Here is a 27,098-nt window from a genome sequence, read left to right on the forward strand (position 1 = left end):
GTTATTTTCATATATCCATGGACTTGTGGGCGGAGCTTAACACAGTCCATGTAAGCACGGTTTTATTCGCTTACTCGATTCGAAAGCATGAACCCGTTCTAGTATAACCTTTAATCGTGTTTTATCGCCATTAGATTGTATGTCATGCGCGTAATTTAACCCTCGCCCTATTGTTTTTCTACATATCGTTGGTACGACCCTCTCACCTTTTCGGCCCTAATAAATAACCTGAACTCATGTGACCTTTAGGAAAAATCCGAGATGTACAAGGTGTGAGGCCTCTAGATGATATTAGCCATTAGGCACTGTAAGTTTCATCTCCCTTTGAAAGCTCCTCTGGCACTGAGATCGTTGCGAAGTTGCGACATTTTAGGACCGTGCAGATGCTCACTTATGTCGTAGGTCATTGACTTGACCTGACCTGAAAATGCGGATGTCACAAGATTCGGGTTGAATCAAATGTCAGGTATGCTAAGGTCCAGCTCTCTATCTTCAGCGTGTCCCGAGCTATCGTAAAAAAATATAAAAGGCGCGGCGCTCCCCCCCCCCCTACCATTCGGCCGGCGAGCGTTAGTTAAACCGCGCCTGACAGGGAGGAGGGCTATTTAGAGCCCCTCCCCCTCCCTACACACTATACACAAACATATAAACACAAATATGTGTGTGCAAATTTTATATAAAAATGTGTGGAGATCTGATGATTGTTCGGAATGATGAACTCGAGTGAAGCGTGAATTGTCGGCACCGATCACCCCGTCAAAGAGCAAGAAAGTAGCTGCTAAAGAGTTAAATGAGGTCATATCACATGGGCATGAATACACTTACTATCGACTGTTCGAATTATTCAAATGTATTGCTTAAGTCTCGCTCAGCTTCCAAATTCTGCAGAACAGAAAAGACTCGGTTGATTATTGTTGCGAGATACACAGATGAGTTTTGAAATAAGAAAAAAAAATGGAACGCTTCACACTATATATTATCAAATATCAGCCTCGCAAGTCAGCATGAATGATCAAAGAATTATATTACCCGGCGAACTGAGGGCAAACAATTGCATAATTTTAAGCCAGCTGATAATGATTTTCTTCGCGGTGAAAGGTAATCCGTCTATGCGATTGCGTCATACCGCCGCTCGTCAGGTCCGCATGAGCCATGAACAGGGCCAGGTCATTCGTTCGCGCGCCACCAGCGCGAGCGGACGGCGAATGCCGAGCGCATCAGTTTACATAACAACTTTGCACATGTTGAGGCGGAACAAGCAAATCCGCTGCCACAGACGAGGCATCTTTGTCACCACGCACCTTCATGAATGTAGACAATTAACATGAGTGTATGCCTAAACCTTGAACGTGAATCTCGAGCCGCAGTCAACGGCGGCAGAGCGCATATTCTGGGCGGGCACGCACACGCGGCGGCTGCCGACTGTGCGCGCGCGTGAGGCGGTGGCACCAGTGGACGGGCGTCTAGCGTGCGCGTGGCGGCATCGGCGCCGGTAGACGGCCGTCTTGGCGCGCGCGCGGGGGCGGCGGCGGCTGTCTTGGCACGCACTCGTCGGCCAGCTGGACGGAGTCAGAGCAGCCAGATTCCCAACCAGAACTGACGGTCTTCCGATGCAGCGTCTTCAGTACGGCCAGAGACAGACTCGTTGTCCAGCGCCTCAGTCTCCTCCGTCTGGCATCACACAGGGGTGGGGCTGGGTTAATAAAGGCTGACACGGGGAGTAGTTAGGTTTAATACCGATCTGACAAGAGAGAGGGTAATGGGTCAAACACTGAGCTGACACAGGAGGAACGGCTGGGTCGAACACCGAGCTGACAAGGGGGTGGGGGCTGGGTCAAATACCGATCTGACACGGGGAGGGGTCTGGGTAAGACATCAGGCTGACACAGAAGAGAGGTTAGATCGAACACCGAGCTGGCACGTGGGAGTAGTTAGGTCTAATACCGACCTGACACGATGGAGGGGGCCGGGTCAAACACCGAACAAACACGGGGAGAGGGCTGGGCGAACACCGAGCTTTCAACGCATAGGCGGTTACTCGACAGGCCGAAAAGGGAATGTCAGAGAGTAAGTCACCACAGGAGCTAATGCAAAAGGTAGCTGATATTAGGAAAGATAATTACTGATAGCACGGACACGGAAAAAGGCCAAGCTAGTAGTACGGGACACTATAAAGTATCACAAATTACCAAGAACACGTCGTTGGCGGTTCATGGTACGGCACATAATTGCCGCACAACTGCTATACGAGGCTCGGGAGACCAATTCCCCGCTGACCCTGCAGATGCACTATCAGCCAAGCCATTTCAACAGCCATATCAGAGCGACCATGACGTACATAGCTTCCATCGGTACCCCCCCCCCCCCACACCTAGTACCCACCTGTTCAGTATAATCAGCTGAGATGTAGATCAGCGGCCGCCCTGCCCGCAGGTGCGCATCTCTGGGGCCGCGGCCGCCGTCAGCTGTTGTGGTGTCCCCAAAGCTGCCGCCGTAGCCAAAACAAGGCTCTTGTGGGCCTCGTAGCCGGCGACCAAGATCGCCACCATGTCGTCGCGTTCGACATCGTGGGCCGCGCCGACGATGTTTCCCCGCGCACGGAGCCGGAGGCCGTAAAAGCACGGACACTCCAGCAACACGTGCGCCTAATTGTCTGCTGCTTCGCCGCAGACCAGGCAGCGGCCTGTTGGACATTCGGTGTCACTGCTGACTGCACTGGGCGCACTCGGACGTTGGCCTTCTTTCAATCCGGTGGAGATGCTGCCCCGATCATCCCCAGTGGCCCGACCAGCGCTGATAAGTGTAACAGCCTTCTCCCTGGTAGCACTCGGACCGGGGCGGGGGCGCCGTGAGCTCCGCGCGCGCACTGGAGCAGAAGCGGCCCGCCGGGACCCATATGTCCCAGTCGTCTCCATCTGGTAGCGGCTTGGACCGGGGCGGGGGCGCGGTGAGCTCCGCGCGCGCACTGGAGCAGAAGCGGCCCGCCGGAACCCGTATAACCCAGTCGTCTCCATCTGGTAAGCGGAGCAGGGAGCCACCGCCGCCAAACCATCCTCCGCCGGCCCGTCCGAACAGATCCAGACGGCCTCATCCGGCAGCTCCCGGATGCATTCCTCCGCGCAGCACGGCCACTACAGATGCTGCGAGGCTGGCCCGCGGGCCCACTGCCGTCTGGACGCGCGCGCGCAACGGCGGCGCCAGCGAGCTGCTGTGTAGGCACTCGCCCGTCGGCCAGCTGGACGGAGTCAGAGGTCTTCCGACGCAGCGTCTTCAGCACGGCAAGAGACAGGCTCGTCCAGCGCCTCACTCTCCTCCGTCTGGCATCACACAGGGGTGGAGCTGGGTTAATACAGGCTGACACGGGGAGTAGTTAGGTTTAATACCGATCTGACAAGAGAGAGGGTAATGGGTCAAACACTGAGCTGACACAGGAGGAACGGCTGGGTCGAACACCGAGCTGACAAGGGGTGGGGGCTGGGTCAAATACCGATCTGACACGGGGAGGGGTCTGGGTAAGACATCAGGCTGACACAGAAGAGAGGTTAGATCGAACACCGAGCTGGCACGTGGGAGTAGTTAGGTCTAATACCGACCTGACACGATGGAGGGGGCCGGGTCAAACACCGAACAAACACGGGGAGAGGGCTGGGCGAACACCGAGCTTTCAACGCATAGGCGGTTACTCGACAGGCCGAAAAGGGAATGTCAGAGTAAGTCACCACAGGAGCTAATGCAAAAGGTAGCTGATATTAGGAAAGATAATTACTGACAGCACGGACACGGAAAAAGGCCAAGCTAGTAGTACGAGACACTATAAAGTATCACAAATTACCAAGAACACGTCGTTGGCGGTTCATGGTACGGCACATAATTGCCGCACTGCTATACGAGGCTCGGGAGACCAATTCCCCTCTGACCCTGCAGATGCACTATCAGCCAAGCCAGTTCAACAGCCATATCAGAGCGACCATGACGTACATAGCTTCCATCGGTACCCCCCCCCCCCCCCTCCACCTAGTACCCACCTGTTCAGTATAATCAGCTGAGATGTGGATCAGCGGCCGCCCTGCCCGCAGGTGCGCATCTCTGGGGCCGCGGCCGCCGTCAGCTGTTGTGGTGTCCCCAAAGCTGCCGCCGTAGCCAAAACAAGGCTCTTGTGGGCCTCGTAGCCGGCGACCAAGATCGCCACCATGTTGTCGCGTTCGACATCGTGGGCCGCGCCGACGATGTTTCCCCGCGCACGGAGCCGGAGGCCGTAAAAGCACGGACACTCCAGCAACACGTGCGCCTAATTGTCTGCTGCTTCGCCGCAGACCAGGCAGCGGCCTGTTGGACATTCGGTGTCACTGCTGACTGCACTGGGCGCACTCGGACGTTGGCCTTCTTTCAATCCGGTGGAGATGCTGCCCCGATCATCCCCAGTGGCCCGACCAGCGCTGATAAGTGTAACAGCCTTCTCCCTGGTAGCACTCGGACCGGGGCGGGGGCGCCGTGAGCTCCGCGCGCGCACTGGAGCAGAAGCGGCCCGCCGGGACCCATATGTCCCAGTCGTCTCCATCTGGTAGCGGCTTGGACCGGGGCGGGGACGCGGTGAGCTCCGCGCGCGCACTGGAGCAGAAGCGGCCCGCCGGAACCCGTATAACCCAGTCGTCTCCATCTGGTAAGCGGAGCAGGGAGCCACCGCCGCCAAACCATCCTCCGCCGGCCCGTCCGAACAGATCCAGACGGCCTCATCCGGCAGCTCCCGGATGCATTCCTCCGCGCAGCACGGCCACTACAGATGCTGCGAGGCTGGCCCGCGGGCCGACTGCCGTCTGGACGCGCGCGCGCAATGGCGGCGCCAGCGAGCTGCTGTGTAGGCACTCGCCCGTCGGCCAGCTGGACGGAGTCAGAGCAGCCAGATTCACCAACCGGAACTGGCGGTCTTCCGACGCAGCGTCTTCAGCACGGCAAGAGACAGGCTCGTCCAGCGCCTCAGTCTCCTCCGTCTGGCATCACACAGGGGTGGGGCTGGGTTAATACAGGCTGACACGGGGAGTAGTTAGGTTTAATACCGATCTGGCAAGAGACAGGGTACTGGGTCAAACACTGAGCTGACACAGGAGGAACGGCTGGGTCGAACACCGAGCTGACAAGGGGTGGGGGCCAGGGTTGTATACGACTCAGAGTTGAATCATGAATCGACTCAAGAATCAGTCGTTTTTCTTCGAGTCATGAGTTGAGTCGAATCAAATAATTTGAAAGCTTAATGAATCATGAGTCGAGTCGATTCACATATGTATAGGCCACTTGAGTCAGAGTTTGAGTCGATTCAAGGTAACGCGAGTCACTTTTTGAATCGATTCAAGGAACTTGTCACAGTCTGCTCCAGCCACCAGGTAAGATAAACTTATTTTTACAGTCATGAAACTGCTAGTGAAGTAGTGAGCACCTTTTATGTTTTGGCTGGCATCAGCTACCTACCTATTATATTCAACTTTGGCAAGTCAGCATTGCAATTGCCTCAGCCTGTATTTATTTATACCTATATGCAATCACTACATCTGTGGACTGTTACTGAAATACTCACATTTGGTTGGCTTTGTGAGTGCTAGTAAGGGACACTAACAAACTTATGAGATAGATACCAGTTTACAATTGAAATAAAACCTTAAATAATTGTCTATCAAAGTTGTCTAGAAAGACCATCAATAACCCTCACATTTTTCTTTTCCGATGGTTCACAATTGCTAATTCGTGGTCGCGCATGACGTCGCAAATAACTATTCGTAAACAAGATGAAAAATGAAGTTTTTTTATTTAATTCAAGCTGATAAATGAATAGGAACAGATTTAAAACGATATTAGAACTTGATCTTTTTAGCCAGAAAATTATAAAATGATAAAAGTTAAGAAAAAATATAACATGATTTGGTTTCAAATTAAAATTGTATGACGTCATTAACGTGGACAAATGTTTCTCGAGCTTGCATAGATAAGAGTAATATTTGTAAGTTATTAGCGATTTCTGTCGACAATCATATTTGCTGCCATATCCCAAACGTAAAGGAAAAGCAAAAAATCGTAGCGGCGCTACCATAGCTAAAAAAACGCTACCATAACGCAAATCAACTAGAAAGTGACGTTTTATTTAACTTTGTTATTTATAATTAACGCAAACGTCCATTTTTAGGCTTGGTGTTGTATTTTTCTGCTAAATTTAATAGAAATTGGTTTGTTTATTTTGAGTTTAATTAGTTATGACAAGCTAAAGCTAAGGTTAAGATAATTGACGTCATGTGATTATACCTTTAAAAAGTAAACCACACTACATTATTGGATTATGTCCTAAACCTTGTCCTGGTAAATTCTCAAGGCCACAAGGCAACAGGGCATGAACAAAATGTTTTTTCTTTGCATTTTGAGATTCTAATTAGCCTTACATTTGGCTTCATATTTGTCATATATTAAAGCCTTCATATTTGCATTCTTATTTAGAAATCAATACTGTGCTGGCTTGCAGCTGGCACGTAGTTAGGTACATATTGATTTGCTGCTGACATTTTTATTTACATTATAGGTATGCAAAGTGTGTTATGTGGTTTCAATAATAATTCTTAATAGTAACATGTTTTTCTTTATTTCTATTTCATACATAAATAAAATGGTTAATGTTAGCTTTTTTAAAATATCTACATGTATATAGTTCACTAGTTGTCAGGAATTACATATGCAGTATGCACCCATGAATGTATTTCACTACATAGTAAAGCAAGCGTCATACTTCTTTTTGGAACAAAGGAGAGGCGCTGTAGGTTAGGTTTTAGGTTTTAGGTTTTAGGTGGTAGATTTTAGGTTGTAGGTTGTGTTAGGTTATGCCAGGTTTGATTAGGTTTGGTTTGGTTTGGGTTGATGAGAAAGCATCTCTGGGTACAGCGCCTCTCCATGGTTGCAGAAATAAGTGTGACGCCTGCTTTACGACTGCCTGTATTTCTTGGGTTTGCACAAACATTTTATGTTGAATAATTTGATGAGTCTGTCCAATGAGTTGAGTCAGAATTGAGTCATGAGTCGATTCAAATTATTTAACATAACCCTTGAGTCATGAGTTGAATCGAATCGTTAAACTGAAAATATGCTTGAATCATGAGTCGAATTGATTCATATATGTATTTTTTGTCATGTTTGAGTCAAGAGTTGAATCGAATCATTTCAATTTAAGTTTTTGGAATCATGAGTCGAGTCAATTCAGTTTTAGGAAACTCTCTTCTGAATCGACTCACCAAAAATTTGAGTCGTATACAACCCTGGTGGGGGCTGGGTCAAATACCGACCTGACACGGGGATTGGACTGGGTCAAATTTTAGACGTTTCTGTCACTGGCGGTGGACCTGCGCGTCACCCTCCCCGTCGGCGCCCACCTTCGGGACCACGGCCGTAGCCAGCTCGGCCAGCTCCAGGTCACCCTTGACATTCTATAGCTTAATCTGAACACCAGAACACACAGGTCAGGTCAATTATCAGTATTTTGAGTAAATCAATAACATTTTACCAGTTTCCCACGCATTTACTTTGATGCACCATAAGAAGCGGCGGTTGCTGTGCACTAACGTTTTCCCTGTAACTACCCCCCCCCCCCCACCCACACACACACAGGCCTGTACCTTCCTGCCGTCCTCTCTTCAGTTCTTGTGTGCGGGTTCCCTCGTCCGTAGCAAGCCCCCCCCCCCCAGACCCGACACACCTGTATCCGATGGGCGTCCGAGCGCGAGACTGTTGGTGATGGCGACGGCGTCGCCTGTATGAGCGCGCGCGAACAGTTTTTCTCTGGAATCCCTTGTGCACTGAAGGTTCATTTTTCTGGAGGTCGCATCCTGCAACGAGGAAAAAATATGTTAAAGAATAGCAAAATCCCAAGGGATGATGCATTACTTACCTATATGGCGGACATCACCATACAGTTATGGAAATGTCATCAACATTTAACAGTCAAAAAATGGAAATATGGCTTATGTGGCCTGCATCACTATGTTGTAATGAAAATGCCATCAAAATTCAAGCATGACCATTGACCTTGAGTCTGAGTAGGAATCTTTGTACCGGGCATGAGCTGAGTTTCTGCTTAGCCTGAAATTGAATACTCTGAAACTGGGCTTCAGCCTCTTGGGCTCGGCTGGGCTCTTTGACAAAAGTTTATCACATGAGCAAGTCTCTGACTGAACCAGTCAGCGGTCTCTTCAACTCAATGTGCTATAAATTGAAAATTGTGATGGAAAACAACATGCAGTTCCATTGATATTTCACTTTTTTGGATCATTTACCTTTCTGTTCTCACAAACCGGAGCTGAGTTTTACATAGGCGTGGGGACAGGGGGAAAGGGGGCGACCGGAGGGCCATGCCCCCCCCCACTTTCGGAGGTGGGGGGGGGGGGGGCAGCAATGTTAACTCCCCCCCCATTTCTTGATGAACTTTTGCGCCTGTATATACCACTCGGCACCCTGAACAGTGAACACCAAAACTTGACGATTCTTCAGGTTCGGCTTCCCTTCGAAATTCGATGAAGATTTCCTTTTTGTATCTACAGCGTTAAAGTTAATGAGCGCAAATTTCCTTCACTCAATGTAGGAAACCATATCAGAAGCAACAAAAGAGAGGTCTGTTGGCAGTATTACGTTGAATACGAGGCGAGGCGTATGATAGCAGTGAAAGAAAAGATTTGACAACAGTGGCCAGAGGACCGAAAAACCCATGCTTTGCTGCAAATAACATAAAAATAAATCTGCTTTGCTGAGCCGAACGCATTGAAAATTGCAGATGCTTTCATCACACTGTCATCATCATGTCTCCATCAAAAGTTACTGTCAAAAACTTATGGTGAGCATTGGTGAGATTTCTGGTGACCTCTAGGCTCTACAGTCTACAGGCTTCTGCACACACTGCTAGGGGCCATGCTGGTCAGTGGTAACTGAGGAGCCACGCTTGTCAGTGCCCTTACGCCGGTCTCTAAGAGCTCCAAGTGGTCGATCTCTGAGGATCCCACGCAGTCTTTGGAGGCTTCACGTCGGCCCCCTGGTTCTTAGGTCATTAAGGACTAAGCTGGTCCATTTTAAGCCTCAGCAGTCAGTAGAAGTCTAAGAGCCTCAGGTCGCCCTAACGGAGCCAATATCGATCTCTTAGGGGCCCTTTGCTGGTTGAGAGCTGATGCCCTAAGCTTTAAGAGGTCCCAACTCGAGTTATGACACCTGCTCTGGCCCCTGATGGCTCCATGTCGTCCTCAGAGGCCTCACTCCGACCTCTGAGGTCTCATGCTGGCCTTTGAAGGCCCATACGAACAGGTGAACCCACGCTGGCCTCAGGGCCCTACGAACGATGGCCTTAAGAGGCCCCTGCTGACCTCATGGAACCCAGGGAACATCTAGAAGCCTATACCGGCCTTTGAAGGCCCCGTGCCGGCCTCTAAGGGTCTTCTCCGAGGGCCCAGTTCTGCATAAGGGCTTAAAACGGCTGGCGAGGTCCTCGAGATGGCCTTTGATGGTTTCTGAGGGCTTAGCCGTCGGAGGACCGAGGAGAGCAATTAGATGCATCGAGAGTATTCCGATAGGGTTTTGGTAGAAGGGATGCAACTACCTGACATAATGTCATAAATGACCGTGAATTGATCGACCTAGCGGCTGCGGAGATCTCTAAAAATAAGCCTCCAGGCTCTAAACAAGCCTAAAAATACATCACTTGAGCGGATCAACATTGACACCCATGACTTTCCACGTGGCACGGCAAGGACCGGGCCGGAAGTTGCGGGGTCACAAAAATAGGTGGAGCGGTGTGTTCGAGACTGGCGGGTGCCAGCGAGGGCCGGGCAGCGGAGCAGCACGTGCTCCAGGACATAAAACTCTTCTCGGCACACGGCGCAGAGCGCCGCGGGGCACCGCTTGTCCAGGCACTGTTGGCCTGCCGCGGAGGGGAGACGGCCGATTTGGTGTACGTACTGGAGCGAGCGGCCCCAGTGGCCTGCCCTCATGTGGTGCACCGAACCGGCGTCCCCCCGGTCCTCTCAGAGGATAGGGACTGCTGCGTGCTCCCGAAGAGTGGCTTGAATAGTGACTCGGACCAGTTGCTGCACCATTGACGCGAGGCCTCCCGGCGTCCCAGAAGACCCTGCTAGGAGCCGCCATCTGGACCGAACTAGCGGCCCTGGCCGGTCCGTCCCGCCGGATCCACCTGCAGTGGGTGCCGTCCCATTGCGGCGTCGACGGTAACGAGCGCGACGACCAGATCGCCAAGGAGGCGGCCGCGCTCCCCCAGGCGGCGGTCCCGGTGGACGTCGCTACCGCCCACCGTGCGGCCGTCAGAATGGCCCGCGACCGCACCACCGCCGTCTGGCCGGAGGGCTGGTACCGGACCCTGATGGGGAACCGGCTGCCGCTACCGGTCGCGACGGGGGACAGATCGTCGGCCGTCGACGTCCATCAACTTCGCGCGGGCCACTGGTCGGGCTCCCGCCAATACCTCCACCGGATTGGACGGAACTCTTCCGAAGATTGCCGCCAGTGCCCTGACTGTGCCCTGACTGTGCGGCGGGCCGGTGCACCGTGTGCCGGGAGGAGGCCGACACGCCCCGGCACCTCTTCTTCCGGTGCCCGGCCCTCATGGGATTTTTCCGGGCCCGGAAGACGTCCGCGACGACGGAGAGGTGGCGGCCCTGGCGGCCGCCGTGAGGGACCTCCAGAGCCGCACGGCTACACCGCGGTAACGCGTCTGGAGGGAACAACAACAACAACAACAAGGCCGCACAATGAACCGCCCGGGTAGCGAGCGGGCGTCCGAGGGCGGGGCGACCGCTTGTTTCGCCACGTCGTTCGGGCTCTCATTCCCCTCGATCCTGCAGTGGGCAAGAGCCTGGAACCCACTGCAGGATTACTTCATGACGCTCGGCCATGTTTAACAAGGTCTTCCATGCCTATCTCCGCGCCGAGGGTGGAGGCCTCACCTGGGCGGAAGCTCCTCCCCTGAATAGACTCAGGGCGGCTCGCAAGTCGAAGCACACGACGACCGAGGCGGGGGACGTCCCATCCCAAACCCTCTCCAGAGCTGCCCGCAGGTGAATGTGCTGCTAGACTGACAAGCGTGGCGAAAAATTTGGTGACCGCCATTCGCCGAAAAAATTCTGCGGCCGCCCTGCTCCGAAAACTTAGCGGCCGCCATGCGCTGAATTCGACGCATGCGAAGTTACGCCGGAGCTGAAATTTTCGGCGCAATCCCCACCACCACGCCGGACATATTCGGCATCACGTGTATTTTTTTCCAGTCTGGCAACAGGAACGGAAAAATTATTGTCATTTGATGTTTTAACTGGATGAATTGCTTTGAAATGTCCAAGGAAGTGGCCCTTGAAAGCCGCTCTTCTGTAAAACTAACTGGCGCAGTTTAGAAGCTACTTGACATTTGCCACAGCCAAGTTGATTTCAATTTTCAAACTCAAGGAAGACTTTAAAAATCCCAAATTTCATTCCACAGGTTCCACTTCATTTTAATTTTCAAATTTGCGGAATTTTAGCTCAAAATTAGGTAGGTAGATGTGGTAGGTATAGATTAATATTTGTGGTTCTCATTGCAATGTCAACCTGCAGATTTTACAGCATTAACCCGCGCCCCGTAGGGGGGGGGGCCGAAACGGCCCCTCCCTGTCCTTTTCGGTCGATATCTTCTAAACGGCTGGAGATATCGCCACGAAACTTTCAGGACCCCTCCGGGCATCAATTTTACACATTGTGACCAAAAATTTTTCCAGAGGCTATGATAGGTTGGCCACAAATGACGTCAGAGTGACGTCATGTTCTGTCATTTTCGACCGAAAAAAGACCTTCGCGAGAAGACCTGTCAGGACTACAGCTTTGAAGATACAGAAAAATGATCAAGACATAAAAGGTGTAGAATTGACAGGGCTACAAAACTGCTATCTCGAATTTTTAAAATTTTTGAGTTTTGACCCCCAAAAATCAAAAAAGCATTTTTTGGATATATTCGCCAAAAAATCCAAAAAGTTTTTTGAGTTTCGGAAAAACCGGAATATATGTGATAGTGCCTACCGTCTTCTATCTACATACCAAATTTCAGATCGATACCTCGTTTTTTGGCCAAGTTATAGCGAAAAAACTGTTCAAAAATGATGACGTCAAATTTTCAAACTCAATTTTTGGCAATTCTAGAACTCGTAGAGCAAAACGAAGACCACCATTAGACTCCCCGTGACGAGCTGCATCGAATGGATACCCATTTTATGCAAAAATATCAACTTTGAAATTTGACCTAATTTGACCTGACCTTGACCTGACCTTCACAAAAACGTGACCTAGGCTGGCCCCAAAGGCTGCCTAACCCACATAATCGCATTTGTCATGTAAAATGGACCATAAAACATGTATCACACGACACATTCATATTTTGACCCCCGGTGACCTGACCTCGCTGTGACCTGACCTGGTATCAGTGACCTCAGATAGCAAAGTATGTGTTTGAAGAACAATGTACCATCGATGGTTTTCAATAAATTACCAATTTACTCGCTTTCACAGCACATTTCTTGAATTGCCTGTGAACGGTGAAAATCTGACCTTTGACCTGACCTGTGACGTCATCGGTTTGACCTAGGTCAATGAAATTTGGTCACAAGGTAGTTACCGGGTGGGGCTATCGAACGCCGTTTGAATTTTGAAAATCGGCCGGTAACTTTCCGAGATCTTAGGGGGGGGGCCGAAACGGCCCCTCCCCTACGGGTGGTAGGGTCCGCCGGTAGCCCTACGGGGCGCGGGTTAAGTGTTTCTGCTTTTTATGACACAGATGCTGGGTGAAGATGAGTAAATTCACAAAAGAGAGGAAACACTTTGACCAGAGCATGGCCATGGACATTCACCTAAGTTACAAGCTTGCATTTCATACAAGGCTATTGTGCCTTTTCAGTAACAGCAGCAGGTCAGCAAACTCATCCACCAACTGTGCCCCTGCAACTGGGGGAAGCAGGGAAATGAAGTGTGACTAATGGTTGGTGACAAAGCCTATCTTGATCTATTCATCTGAGTCTGTCTCAGCTGAGTCTTCATGGGTGGAAGCACTAATAGTTAGGTATGCAATGTCTGTAATTGTTATGAGGTTAAACAGTAGCTGCAATGTTGGATTATATACATAATACATACCTATGAGGCAGAATAAAAGAAATCTGCCAAGTTAAATGCAAATAATTTTGTAAAAAGGTAAATATCATCAACCATGGTGATCAACCATGTCTCTGAATATAGAAAATTGACAGAAGTCAAAGCAAGGTTGTCAAACAGCACAGCTGCCACATACCAAAAATACTCTATTAATTCAGATTTAAAAATGGATACACCCATAAATGATCACATTGATACATGCTTATGCAATCTCCACATTAACATTTCCATACAATGTCCAGCAAAAATCGGCAGCATAGGTACCTATCAAAATTAGGTGCCGGGGACCCCAAAAGCCTTAAAACTATCAATTGACATCACAGGCAGAATTTGAGGATTTTATAATTTATAAAACAATGTATGATTTTTCCCCTTTATCATAAAGACCACAGGCCAGCCAATGACCATGCGCAACAACACAATTGGACAGTGATGAAATTTAACTATATAAGCATCTGGGAAAAAAATCACATTTTCATTGCTCTAATCTAATCTGGATATTACCTTTAAAAAAATTGAGCCAAGATGGTCTAGAACCCTACCAACCAGGACTTCGGAAATGGCATTCGGAATTATGTCTAGTGTAGGTACCTAGGTACTACACATGGCTACAGTTTATTATTTCTTGACAATAAAATGGCTAATAACATTTTCTTTTGTAATCAGAAAGATCAGCACCTAGGCAATATAACATCTATATATAAAAGTAAAGGAACACTCAGTAGCTGGCAACGCTGCAGACCTGTGCCGTCTGCAGTGTTTAACTTTGTGACTCTGCGTAAGAGGTTGGTAAATTGATTGACTTTCCCCAAATATTCCAAACTGACTTTGGAGCATAAGCAAGATAATGCTGTTCTTGCAACAAAACTAGATTTTAAGGATTCATAACTGTGACTGTGACTGTCTTGAGCAGGCTCAGCTCAACAGCCCCTATTTGTGTACAAATATAGAACAGCATGTCAATATATTGACAGTGGTAGTCTATTTATTATTAGGAAAAGGTCATCTCATTCAAGCACAGGAAAATCAAGCTTGACAAACATGGCATGCCTAAATCTAATGCTGTGGCCATGCTCTTGGGCTTAGAAAAGTGGGGCAACAATACAAAATACAAAAATACATAGTAGTATGCCATACAGCCGAATGCTTACCTTTCTATTTCCACCCATCGTTATCCACTCGCCTAGAACACAATCCAAACGCCAACCAAACGCGACACGACTCTTCCACACAGAAAAACGCACATCAACATGGAAATTGCCGCGAGAACTTTCTCGGCGCCGCCGATGTTGCTTACCAACGGCTTCAAGCCTTGCAACAGCTGACGATTAGTGAGAACTGACTTCTTTTCATGGACGACCAATCAGAACCGGTCTTACAAAAATGCCAACCAATCAAAATGTCGCTCTAAAAGGGCGATGCTATCGCCACGTGGTGGTGAAAAAACACACTAATCTAGGATAGCATTTTACATAGGAGTATTCTCAAGGACGAACGGGCGCGTCCATGCATTTCGGATGATTGGTATATCGCTTCATCGTCCATGATAATGCCCGAAACTGCTATTAGGAATTCATGGACAGCGAGACGTCCATGCAATCCCAGCCGTCCATGTTAATACCCTAAAAACCGCAAATTGTCCATGGGTTTACAACATTTCAAGCACTGCAGGCTCCAGGACATGGAGACCAAGACAAGGCGGGACAGGGAAGGACAAGACAGGATAAGGTAGGGCTAGGCAATAGGCATATGGTCAAGCAAAACACCACGGAGCATGATGGAAGACAGGAGCAGTTTAAAAAGATGTGTTTGTTTTCCCAATCTGTACTATCGGTCTAAGATACGGATCCCAACGACCTGGAGATTGGATGCAGCCTGGATACCCTCAGCTGTCAGAGTGACCTAGCTCAGCTGCCAGCTATAAGAACGGCCCAGCTGTCAGAATAGGTCATCACCGTTCCGTGCTTCTATCCTCAGGATACTGAAATCCTTCTCCTCCACGCCGCAACCCCTCCGGGCTGGACAGGCAACTTTATCTCATGGGGGCTGCTCCCTTCGAGCGGCACCGCTGCTCCCGAGGGAGCGCACCCCGTAGCCGGGTGCAGTGAGTGCCTTGGGGCTGGGTGGCCTGTCCTCTGGACGGGCTCAGCCCCGGCGACTCACTAGGGTGCCTGCCCAGACCAATGTCTCCCCCTATATCCTATCATCCTCCCGGCTCTGAAATGGTCTTGTCAGACCGAAAGGGCCTAACCCAACAAAACAAACAGAATAGGAGCCAGTGCACCACGCTCCACGCGCACGAGTGGTGGCGAGGGCTTTTAACGAATCCATGTCTGCTCTGACCACTGGAATACCTTATGTTTAAACCAATAGTCACAAACATCTGCTATCCTGATACCAGCTGATAAACCACCTTTTTTTGGAACACAGCAGCAAGCCTTCCTTTTTACGTTCTCCGATAGGTGCAGGGTTGTCGAATAATCTACATTCGATTCTTCAATTGGATACCAACTTTTGGTGAGGCGATTCCAAACCGACATTTGGTGTTTTGAAATTCGAGTGCTATTTTTTTTTTATACTTTATAACATAAATCGACACAAATGTAGGTATTATATGCTCAGAATTTGGTAAAAAGTCAAAATTTTTCTCAATTTTCCGGTATGGAAAATTGATTTTGGTAGTTCCCCATAGTTTTGGTTGGTATTTGGTTTAGTATCGGTTTCCCAATTACCTGCAATTGACATCACTATTCTACACAGAGTCGCGGCACGATCGCGCTGTTCTGTGACCGCCGCCTGTGCCGCTCAGGAGTGGCCGGTGCCGATCATTTGACCAGATAGCTCCACTCCAGGCCCGACATGCCGGTCTGGCCAGCAGCGAGCATTGCTGCGGTTAGCTGGAGCGAGAATTTCTAAAATCATTTTCAATCAGATAGTGCTGGAATCCGGCAGTGGTACTGAATGAAAGCGGAGCAGCGGGCTAACGGTTCATATCCCATGTGATACGTTGCACGTTGTTTCACTAGTGGTGAGAGGTGGACTTCGAAGATAGGTGCGAGTGCGCAAACAATTTATGATATTTCCTGTTACCCTAATGTGCATCGCTTACGCGGCAAACGTCTACTCTGTTAGATGTGTCACATGCACTTTTATAAATGGCTAACAACGATGATCTTGAATACATGGAATTAGGCAAATGCAAGGTCCGCCGGGCTTTTCCCCATTGGCGAAGAAAATAAGCATAGGTACATATTATATATTTTCTCCATTAACTTATGTTCGAGAGCATATTCTACAGCGAAAAAACAGCAACCAGTGATTGTATAACAAAACAAGTCACATTTCGAAATGAATCATTCATTTCGAATGATTGATTCATTTCGACTTCATTTCATATATGCTCAAAGAATTAACTAATATCTTATGAAGTTATTTGTTTGACAGGAGCAGAGATCCTCAATCCAAATCACCCGAAAATTTATGAGCTCTCGCTTTTAGATCATTCTTTTCTCAGTACATGCCAACAGCATATTATAGTGCCTGTGCATCGGTCTGTGATTCGGAGTGTTTGTGTATGTCTGTGTGCCCGCCCCTCGACCGGCCGGCGCTCGCTGCCTGGGAACAGTGCCACCTCACGATTTCGGCGTGCCATCCAGCCAATATCAGACAATCGGACCCCTCCCCTCCCCCTCCCTGCCGCGTGCCACTGCACTGCAGCCGCTCCCAACGAGCCCGGCCCAGACGCGGGCGGGCCGGCGACCACCCGCCAGCTGACTGCCGCTGCCGCCGCTGGCAGTGGGATGCTACTGCTGCTGCTACTGCTACATGTGCTGTAGATACTTACTGTTGCCCTGTGTGGCTACTTTTAATACTAGTTTTTCGGATACTGAACTGATGGAGAAATGCCATTTAATTACACATCGATATCATTTTAAATACCTGCCTTCAGTTGGGATAAAATAAAAATTTCGAAGTTTTTTTTTAACAACAGCAAAGCAATTACTTTTTTGCGCAGTTTCTGAGCTGTTTTGATGCAGATAGTGGACATGTCATGCCAAGGCATAAGCTTCCTTCAACTGCGGCTGACATGCCCTCCCTTGCAACTGACCTGAGTGCGCCCCTGATGCCGCCATGCCGGCAGTCCGAGGCAGCTGGACTATCTGTGCAACGACAGTGGCCGGTGTCAGTTTATGGACCTCTTGCTCGTAGTCCCGACCAGGCATATCAAGTATTGCCTAAATGTGAATGTAAAACCCCGATGTGGGTGACAAACCGTCATGAAAAAAATGTGAACACCGCTAAATTGATATCCCTAAATATAAATACGAACCAAAGGCTAATGAAAGGGTGCAGCTAATTTGTGGTTTTCTTTGATTAGAACGTCGTGTGTCACTCATTTTTGTTTTAGCCCAAGAATTAAAGCAGAAGTTGTAGTAAGATAAGTAAACGTGTCAGATATAGGTATGCTTCCTAACTAATTTTACCTTCGCACTTATGGCGAGACCGAAACCATTTCGAGAGATACAGTATTGTTTGAGAATACGCAGAAAATAAACATCTTATTGTTTTTCCAGCCAATAAATATATTATTTTCATTCCTTCAAAATCTCAACTTAACCCGCGCCCCAGTGGCGGTCTCAGCCAACTTCGCCCTAGTGAGGGGGGCATATGTTACCACCCACCTCTAACTCAAAAACTAAGATGGATAGAAAGACGCGGTAAAAAGCAGTCGATAGCTCTCAATGCGTACGTTTGAAAGTATTTCGGTCATTTTTCATCTTAGAGCAATATTGGGGTCACCAGAGGTCATCAAAGGTCAAAATTTGCCAATGGTCATTATATTTTTCAGAAAACATGCCGTTATCTCAGGAACTATGGTAGCTAGAAAAACGCATGGAACAGCAATCGATAGCTTTTGAACTCGTCTTTTGATAAGGTCATTATCAAAATTGACCTCAGGTCAACGGCTTAGCCTCCAGAGGGCAAAAACTCCAAAAATAGCTGTTTTTACAAAAAGTGTTTTTCGACAATAACTTTCGACTACAAAAAGCCACGACATTTCTATTGCCAGAATCGTGTTTCTCTCGCCAAGACGCGTCGAATGAACTATAATTTGACCTAGAAAGGTCAACTTGAAAATTTGACCTCAGGTCAAGGTCATGACCTGACCGGAAAAGGTCATGTTGCATATCAGTCGATGCGTCTCGGCAAGACAAACACAATGAGACCATCCCCAGTGTTCTATCTCTTTCCAATCTCGAGTTATTGGCAAAAAACTGTTTGTAGCCTCAAATGACCTCGGATGACCTTTCTAGAGGCTATCAGCAAAAATGACACCTTGGTCATCACGGGTTATCCAAATCATTATGATTCTGAAATATTTGGACTGTTCCTATGCGTACACACGGATCTAGAGGCATTTTCATTTTTCTCCATTGACTTGTAATGGAAAGGTCACGCCACTGACCTGACCTTAGGTCACGGATATAAAAAATCCGAGATATACAAATTGTAGGGGCCCATAACATCATGCAATTCACCAAGTTTAAAACCTTTCTGACAAACACTGCAGGCTGGACATGATTGCAAACTTTTTTAGGCTTGGTCAGTTAACTTGACCTGGTGACCTGACCTGACATGACCTGGGGTCAAAAATTTCACACATTGTCCAAAATTGATGTACCAAAAGCTACCCCAAGCGGCGCGGCGCTACGCGCCGCGGTTTTTTATTTACACGCAAAAAACGTGACAGGGTGGTAACATATGCCCTCCCCCCCCCCCCCACTGCACTGGGGCGAAGGTTAAGAGACTGCAGCCGTCTACCAGCTACGTCTAGCCCGCCTATCTGCACCCCAGCTACGGCAGAGCACGGCTGAACCACTCAGCACGTCCCGCCACGGCCGTGCCGGCGGACGGGTACGCCCCGGACGTTCCTGACGTGCCGTGGCCGGTGGCGGTCGGCCGGCCGCGGTCCGGGCCGCCGCCGAGGTCGACTCGGCGCCTCCGGCAATGCTGCTCATCTCATGCCAGTCCAGCGAGCCGGCGGCGGCGCGGACGAGGCGGCGGTGCAGACTGCCCGGAGCCTACACGGCAGAGATCGGGTGGAAGAGAGAGCTCTGCATTCCTCTCAGACTCTCTCCGGCTCACAGCGCCGGCTCGTTCGTCGGTGAAACGGAGTGTCAGCCTGAATAGCTAAATGTGATTGGGTCTGTTAGCCCCGTCAGTCAGTCAGTCAGTTAGGCAGGCAGCTAGGCAGGCAAGCAGACAGGCAGGCAGGCAGGCAGGCAGGCAGGCAGGCAGGTCTTTCTGTCTTTCTCGTTGTTTGCCTATCAATGTGTCTGCCTGTCTGCCTCTCTGCATGCCCTTGCCTTTGCCCGTATGTTATCAACTGTCTTTCAGTAGGAGCCTTTCAATGAGAGGCCCACTTTCATTCAAACGCCACCACCTCGTCCTCAACCACCCCCTCCACCATCCAGTATTGCACCTTTTCACGTGTGCACACTGCACAGTGCAGCATGTGCACCGACCGACGCGTCACCTGTGCACCGTGACCGTTGCACCGAACACATTGCACGCATACCAAGTCGGAGGTGCCCGCTGGCACGAGCGTCAGCGCCGAGCGCGTACCCCGAAGGTTGTTTGCGTTTGGGAATGTTGATTGCGGGATCAAGATGCCTGCATGCCTTTCACGCTGCACGCGGTCGGTGGTGTTTTGCCAGATACCTGCGTGTGGTATGCACTAAGCGCCCACCGCGCGATGTGCTGTAGCTGTCAGACAGTTAGCTTCTTTTAGCCAATAACGCATCATTGTTGTCTTGTGATGCAAAGTTAAAGGGACCCTCCCACCTTCAAAAAAGTTAATGAATTGGCACGAAAGTGATGTCGCTCGGTTCAGAAAGAGCGAAAACGAATATCTACCAAATTTCATCGAAAAATATTCACCGGTTTTCAAGATATTAGACTTTTACTTTTGTTTACTTTTTGGGATCTCCGCTGTTCCTAGCGACTTTATTTGAAAGTGCGGCATTTGTTGCGCGCAAAGCAGCGTATACCACCGCGTGCTACCAAACGTTTTAGTAAAAGATTTAAAAATCGTTAGATCTCCGCTGACGTCACAAATTCTAAGGGGGCATACCAATGCACTAGCCCCTTAGAATCCGAAAACTGCAAGTTTGAAATTCCATATCTCCGAATTAAAGCATTTGTCGATGTTGTGAGTGCCCAAACCGGTATTTGCAGGCCATGGCCACCAATTTGGCTATCTCAACTCAAAACTAATGTTAAGGTGGGAGTGTCCCTTTAAGAGGCTGGTGTAAGTCAGACGTTATGGTGATGCTGCTAAAACATTGAATACAAACTGTGTTAGATGTTTTGACTGATTGGACATTAGACAATCCCTGGAGTTTTGGTGCAAAATAATGTATGCTTCTTCGATCACCGCTCAGTCCTTTTTTGGGCAGAATCGACAATGATTCGACAAGAATGACCGTCCTCAAAATTTATCACTTGGCATCATCCCTCCCTATCTACCTTTCTCCTCCCCATTTCCCCCTTTCCTTCTCTCTCTCTCTCTCTCTCTCTCTCTCTCTCTCTCTCTCTCTCTCTCTCTCTCTCTCTCTCTCTCTCTCTCTCTCTCTCTCTCTCTCTCTCTCTCTCGCTTCCTCTTTCTCTTTCTCTGTATATATTTGGGCCTGTATTGTAGGTAGGCATCTATCAAGCAATCTACCGTCATTTCATTTCTCCTCATTTTTATCTTCCATTCTTTTTACTTTTTCTGCTCCTCGTTCGCAATGCTTTCCTTTCTTCATGGCTCCTGGTTTTCCCTCTTCAACCCTCCCCTATCCGACTGTCTTTTTTCTCCTCTCCGTCTCAGCTCTCTGCCTCCTATACGACATAACCTCATCCATTCCACCTTCTAATCCGTTCAAATTGCTCCTTATCCCCCCTCGTACCGCCGTGTGATCGGCACCAGGACGGCCTCCCCTCCCCCGGGCACCCCCGGACACGGACGGCCTAGTGGCGCCCAGTATCCGGGTCCGGCAGCTCCGGAATGTGCCCGGACCCGGACCGGGACGGCGACATTCCGGACAGCGCCCTCCTCGGCCGGTCCCGGGCGCCCCGCACCGCGCCGATAAGATGACAGATTACTCCTGACGCGTGGACGATTTAGTTTTGCGGGCTGACTTTCCTGGTAGGGATTTTTTTGTCGTTTGTTTTATTACTTTGTGGCGTTTATGCTCCCTTGAGACTTGCGTCATAGAATATTAAATTGTATGACATACCTACATAAAAATGATTTTTATTGAATATTTCTAGGCAGACGTTTAATAAGAAAAGTGAAATAAGTTAAAAGAACTGTGTAAAGAAAAATCAGAAAGCTTATGTTGATGGGTTTATCAGTCTGCAGAGTCCCGCGGCCGTTGCCGTAATATCCATAGAGATCTCTATTATAAGATCTCTATGGTAATATCAGCCAGAATTCAGAACTGGAACGATTGTTGACTAGCGCGACAGCAAAACAGCATTCAAATTCACGAATAAAGGAATTTATGTGTGCATTAATCGTTATCGTAAACTTTCTGACGGTAAAGGTAAAGGTTAAGGCCAAGGGAAGGGGTATCGAAGTTCACAGGTACTTCCTCATTCTACGGTGGGGTTCATCCCTCGGCATCTGCCTCTGCGACCGGACAAGCTGTTCTGGCGTTACCGGCTTCCCTAAAGCAGCCGTGATATCATGTTTGCAATAGATAATGATCTACAGGCTGTCAGCGCTGCGGTCTCCGGGTCCGGCTAAACTCTCAAAGAATTCCTCTTTTGCCGACTTTGGGTTGTTTGCGGCCAGTGGCGGCGAAGTGAGGCCGCTTATTGGACTGGTTCCCACCGTGTGTTCGCTAGGTAAGCCACATAGTGAGCCGGCATTATTGGGTACTTTTTAACGGCAATGTCGTCAGTGATCCAACGGTGGCTGTCGATTTAATTGCACGGACCAAAATGAGAGAAATGGAGGGGAGGCCCGGCGGCTGGCTTGGCTTCGGGGAAGTGTTTATTGTTGGGGAAAAGAGGATCACTGAGAGCCACCGAGAGGATTCGCCTTCGACCCTCCACGAGATAAAAATCTGGAGGGTGGGTGGGTACGAGATATCAAGGAAACCTGCTTTGATTCTAAGTTGCATTCTCGGCTCGTGTAGCCTTTGATTTGCACGGAACGACATCCCACAGCATTGTTGTGGTTTGCGGAAAGGGGTGGATTTCTAAGCTTTCACTTTGTTGAGCAATGGCGGAAATGCCAACACCGGAATTACGGGATAGAGATGTTGGAATGCTCACAGATTATCATTTAAACTGAGCTGTTGTTTGCTTCGGAAACACCCAGGACTTAAAAAGCTCTAATTCAGACGACGCAGAGCTTTAAAGTCCATGGCGCGTGCTGTGGCTTAACCAAAACTAGCTTCTAAGAGCATGTAAATTTGCAAAGCATATCTCACTTATCCTTGATCGTAGCAGATGCTCCCAAAACCCATCAAAGGCAGGTGCTGAATTCAAGGCCAGTGTAGTACAATGCCAGCCTCACATGCCTCAGAAAGGCAGCCAGCGTATAGGTGATGTGACAGTAAGGGAGAGACTCGTGTAACGTGTAAAGCAAATTCTGTCCAAATAGTTTCTTTGAGTGTCTAGCTTCTGAGGCCGGGGCCGTTGACGAGTCACCAGTGGTCAGAGTTTCCGCTGCTCCGCCGCTCGTAATTTCTTCACCTCGGGGTTGACCAATGGACATCGTCAGTGACCGTTGTCGCAATACAGGTCAGATGGAGTTGGTGAGCGAGAGGAAATGTGGCTGGCAACGTGACGAACTTAGCCCGGTCGGCGGTGGGCCTCCCGGCCACCTTCCGTGCAGTGGGGGGGGGGGGCATTTTTTGCCCCCCCCCCGTATCTCCGAAACTACTGGACGGATCCGTAAAATTCAAACGGCACTCGATAGCCCTGTCAAATTTGTGGCGAGAAACAAAATTTCATTGACCTCGGGGTCACCGATGACGTCACAGGTCAGGTCAAAGATAAAATGTTTCACCGTGCACGGGTCTTCTAGGGAATGCGCTATATGTACTATAACACCGAGGAAAACGCATTTTGTCGAAAATCAGCGATAGGGCGTCAGTTGCCTAGTACATATGTTGCTATTAGAGGTCACTGACAATACCAGGTCAGGTCACAGGTCAGGTCACCAAGGGTCAGCACATGAACCCAACTTCACTAAGGTTGTGCGATGCATGTTTTATGGCCAATTTTTCATTTCCAGCTCAATGGTGCTGGTTATAAGACCATCAAGTACGGCTTAGGTCACTTTCTCGCTGAGGTCAGGTCAAGGTCAGGTCAAAAAAGGTAAAATTGCAAAGTTGATAGTTTTGCATAAAATGGGTATTGATTCGATGCAGCTCGTCACGGGGAGTCTAATAGTGGTCTTTGTTTTGCGCTACGAGGTCTAGAATTGCTGAAAATTGAGTTTGAAAATTTGACGTCATCAATTTTGAACAGTTTTTTCGCTCTAACTTGGCCAAAAAGAGAGTTATCGATCTCAAATTTGGTATGTTGATTGAAGGCGGTACGGACTATCACATATATACCGGTGTTTTCGAAATTCAATTTTTGGGGGTTTTTCGGCTAAATTATATTTTAAAAATCTTTTTTATTTTTGGGGGGTCGAAATCCAAAAATTTCAAAAATACGAGATTACGGTTTTGTAGCCCGGTAATTCTACACCTAAGAACATTTTTCTGTATCTCTAAAGCTGTAGGCCTCACAGCTCTTCCAGCGAAACCTTTTTTTGGGTCGAAAATGGCAGAAATGACGTCACTCCGACGTCATTAGCGGCCAACCTATCATAGCCTTTGGAAAAAACTTTGGTCACAATGTGCAATAGCTATTCACGGGAGGGTACTGAAAGTTTGGTGACGATCAGCGCAGCGGTTCTGGAGATATATCGAGAAAAAAAAACTAAAGGGGGGGGGGGCAAAAAATGACCCCCCCCCACCGCCTGGAAGGTTAACGCTAATCTTGACCCAAGATTTAAGATCCTACCGTGAACCTTAACCCTTGTGCTTCCGATCGCATGAAACTTACGAGAGGAGATCATGTCTTGCTCGAAGTTATTTGCCAAGGGCTGGAGTGGCTTGTTGCCTGAGGAACCCGCACATAAAAAGCACTCCACTTCCAGCCAAAGTATGACTTACAATAATAATCATAGGAAGCTCCATTGGCATTTAGCCATTCGTCAAGAAGTCACTGCTTCATTCTGCGTTCCTGGCAACATCGACATTTTCATTCCCCACCACTGCACCCTTATATTTCACCCACGGAGCCACGCCACTTAGTGAAGACCTCAGCCCTCAGTCAGCCGTTGCCGCCCCTTGGTCAAACAGCCGTTGCAGTTTCCCATGTGATCAGCAGTCAGCACCTCACCCTTCCCCTCGTTACAACAGACTGCGATGCACGATCTGACACCCTCCCACGCATTCGCCGTCCCTCACGGGCGCCCTTGCGAGGACGTTGTAGCGGAAATGTCTGCGGTCGTCCCACGCATTGTTGCGGTCGCGCCGCAGACTCATCCATCGCGCTGGAATCAGCGCGGGATGCCAGCCGCACTCGCCCACGCGTGGCGCTGGCCGGCGACAGGAATACGACGGTCTGGGTGACATGTCAGAGGGTGTAACGATTGTTGTGTCAGAGAGTGTATTTGCACATTGAGAAGGGTGAGACTAAATGCTTACTTCGAAATCTAAGCTGTGTTGCGGGATTGGCGGTTATGTGCGGTGCGGCGTGTATGCCGCATGATAAGTAAGCGGCGACCACTAAATTAAAGACTGAAACGCTCTGACCTGTTTTCAATGAATAACACTGCATACCAAAAATGCCAATCGCTCTCGTCATAAGATATTTAGATTTAAATAACTAAGTTATCTGCATCATTATTTTGAACCAAATTAATGCTTTCAACTTAGTACTCACTCATTCCTTCCTTCGTTGGCTCCAAACAGTCTTTCGATTGTCTGGAAATCGTATGCCAAATCCCGCACCTCAGTATACGACTGGTGCATATAAAGGCCGATGTAAGAATTTCAATAGGCTCTCACATGCGATTTCCTGGCTACCCAAAAAGTTTCAGTCACGCTATCAAAACATGGTACCTATGTCAGCCCTGTCACCAGCTTGTAGTGCCCCTGACCGCCACCGACTCCCTTCCCTCCTTAAAAGCCTAGTTTCCCTCCATCATCTCTACTAGATTTAGGTGATGCTCCGACAAATTCACAAACAAGACCGAACTTGTTCGGAGTTCGGACTGTGAGTTAACCCTCGCCCTTTAGGGGGGGGGGGTCGAACGGACTCCCCTCGGTTTTTCGCAAATAACTCGCGTAAAAAGCGGCCGGTCACGACGTAAATTTTAGTACCCTCGCGTTGATCAATTTTACACCTACCCTGAAAATTTCATGACCCTGACGCAAATAACCTTTGACCTGTGACCTACTTTTCGAGACCATGTTTGGCCGGAACCGCGATTCAGCGTATGTCGGCTCGCATTAGCAGCGCGTTTGCAGTCTTTTCGTGGTTTCAAGCGTTCAAACATGTGATATGATGTTGCCCCCATGCATTAGGGTGGGTGTAAAGGTCACCTGAAGGTCAGGTCAGTTCATTGACCTTTGGTGACCTCGGTTCACTTTTTCGAGTTTGACATGTTTCTAGGCCAGTTTTTTCTAGCTGAATTCGAATTAAGCAATCACATGAACGTTTACAAAGTAGTTTTGGTGCCTTCGTAACATGTTACGAGGCTGTCAGAGGCGGTTGACACCTACTACAAATACCCGGCAGGACCTCTACTGGTTGACCTGACCTGACCTAACCCGACCTGGCCTAAATGAATGAAGACATCATCTGTGAACAAAACTAGCATGATATTCGTGATCAGCACCCCGAAAAACCCCATAGCAGCCACACTACGACGTTCTAACAGGTCCCAATTTTCCCGCCTTTTGCGTCATTGACCTGACCTGGAAGGTCAACCGATGACCTAGGACCTTAAAATTGGGTATCATCGGCTTCCTCTCGTCACGGGCAACACGCTCGTTTTTTCCGCGAAGCTCTAGCTTGATCAGGAGCGAAACGGCAAGGGGTTATACCTTATACGTTCGCGGATGGAAAAACACAAATACGGGCGAGGGTCAAGTTGAAAGTATTAATTTGGTTCAAAACAATGATGTAGATAAGTTAGTTATTTAAATCTAAATATCCTATGACGAGAGCGATGGACATTTTTGGTATGCAGTGTTATCCATTGAAAACAGGTCAAAGCTATTGAGTTTTTAATTTAGTGGTCGCCGCTTACTAATCATGCGGCATACACGCCGCACATAACCGCCAATGCCGCAACGCAGCTTAGATTTCGAAGTAAGCATTTAGTCTCACCCATTGAGAAGGCAGGTGGAAGCAGCCCCCACCAAACACGATTTGGCAGCACTGTAATGACGCCTGCTGGGCGTGAAGTTTTCCCTTCACCATAGGGTTTACACACAAACTGGTCAAAGTTTGAGCCAGGATATACTAGTCTAAAAATGCAAAAAACGAACAAATTTTGGCATCAATAGATTCAGCATTTCATCGTGTCCATCATTTGGCCTCAAAGGAGGTAAAAATTGTTCAAAATCGAAGTTGAAAAGATGCTTTCTGAGCACATAATCTGGTAGCAATCACGTGACCTGCCATAAGCAGCTTATCGATAATTTACAAACATAATTATTAATATGCTGCTTTAAACAACATTAATCATATATTTTGAGCTTTCAGTACTTTAAATAAGGTCAAAACATCGCAAAACACAAAAGTTAATACAATAGTCACGTGGGTGTCAGGAAATGTCACAGGTG

The 27,098-nt window shown here is 48.6% G+C and overlaps 1 long non-coding RNA gene across 2 annotated transcripts; it reads right to left on the reverse strand.

Annotated features, from left to right (window-relative positions):
- Positions 1-1,170: 1,170 nt before the first annotated feature.
- On the reverse strand, positions 1,171-14,778 carry LOC122391842. 2 transcript variants are annotated; one of them, XR_006258416.1, is made up of 4 exons: positions 14,486-14,778; positions 7,724-7,853; positions 2,383-3,317; positions 1,171-1,671 (listed from the first exon to the last, which is right to left on the reverse strand). It is a non-coding gene; the product is annotated as an uncharacterized LOC122391842 (long non-coding RNA). The 2 variants fall into 2 exon arrangements; XR_006258415.1 differs by lacking the exon at positions 14,486-14,778 and adding an exon at positions 14,340-14,478.
- Positions 14,779-27,098: the final 12,320 nt, after the last annotated feature.

The sequence above is a fragment of the Amphibalanus amphitrite genome, unplaced genomic scaffold, assembly GCF_019059575.1.
Source record: "Amphibalanus amphitrite isolate SeventyFive unplaced genomic scaffold, NRLGWU_Aamphi_draft 000022F_arrow, whole genome shotgun sequence".
Taxonomy (NCBI): domain Eukaryota; kingdom Metazoa; phylum Arthropoda; class Thecostraca; order Balanomorpha; family Balanidae; genus Amphibalanus; species Amphibalanus amphitrite.